The sequence below is a fragment of the Halyomorpha halys genome, unplaced genomic scaffold, assembly GCF_000696795.3.
Source record: "Halyomorpha halys isolate HHAL.00 unplaced genomic scaffold, Hhal_1.1 Scaffold1630.1, whole genome shotgun sequence".
NCBI lineage: Eukaryota > Metazoa > Arthropoda > Insecta > Hemiptera > Pentatomidae > Halyomorpha > Halyomorpha halys.
Genome location: NW_027104644.1, coordinates 101800 through 102754, shown reverse-complemented (window position 1 = coordinate 102754; position 955 = coordinate 101800).

The following is a 955-nucleotide window of genomic DNA, read 5'->3' as shown; positions in this document are numbered from 1 at the left end:
AAGGGAGACCCAAAAAGTATTATCGTTATTAGCCTCCAGGAGGAAATACTGTTTGGGTCTCCCTTCCATCCATATTCGATTGCGCGCCGAATCATCGAAAAGGTTCTAGATATTGAACTGAGAAAACAGGCCACCTTTAGCAAAAGTCAAAGGAGCTTCATCAAGGGTCTGCCGGGAACACATGTAAGCGCTAGAATCGTCGACGCGATCATAAAAGATGCCAGAAATAGGAAAAAAGATTGCGTAGTGGTTTTTCTTGATATCGAGAACTGGGTCTGATCCGCTGTCAATGGGAAGCTCCACTACAGTATTGGTCCATTGCCCAGCGACTGTAGAATGTTCCGGATGCCCTATTCCAGTCCATATTCAGTTACGAAACCGAAATCGCGCCATATGCTGATAGACTTGGGGTGGATAGGGGCAACCAAAGTGTGAGAGTTCTACGACAGTCGTTACGTGAGAAGGCTTTCGAAGAATGGTCCAGTTGCAGATGGCAGGGTATCGATGAAGTTCCTTGAAAGAAAAGACTTCACCTGCTTCGAGTAGGTCTATTGTATTGACACCGACGGATCCGAAAGATATGCCGATATTGTCGCGTGTACAAAAGTCGGAGACACGGCTCTTGTCTTGGATCCGACGGTAAGATTTGAAAGTAATGACCTCGAACAGGAAGGTATAGTGGAAAAGGGAAAAAAAGAAAATATATGAAAAATGCGCCCCTTTCCTTAAAGAAAAATCCCGAGACCTTCGGAGAGAGGGAGAGTTCACCGTGAGAGGCCTCTGGTTTGGATCTCGCGGAACAATACCAGATAGAACAAAGAGCTTCTTAGAAGGCCTAGGTGTTAGCATTGGGGATATTGTGATCTTGGCGGAAAATATTATTTTGGACTCCCTGGGGTTCATACACCATCACCTGCATGGGAATTAGCTCGGAGATTATTCTTTGTTTTATTTA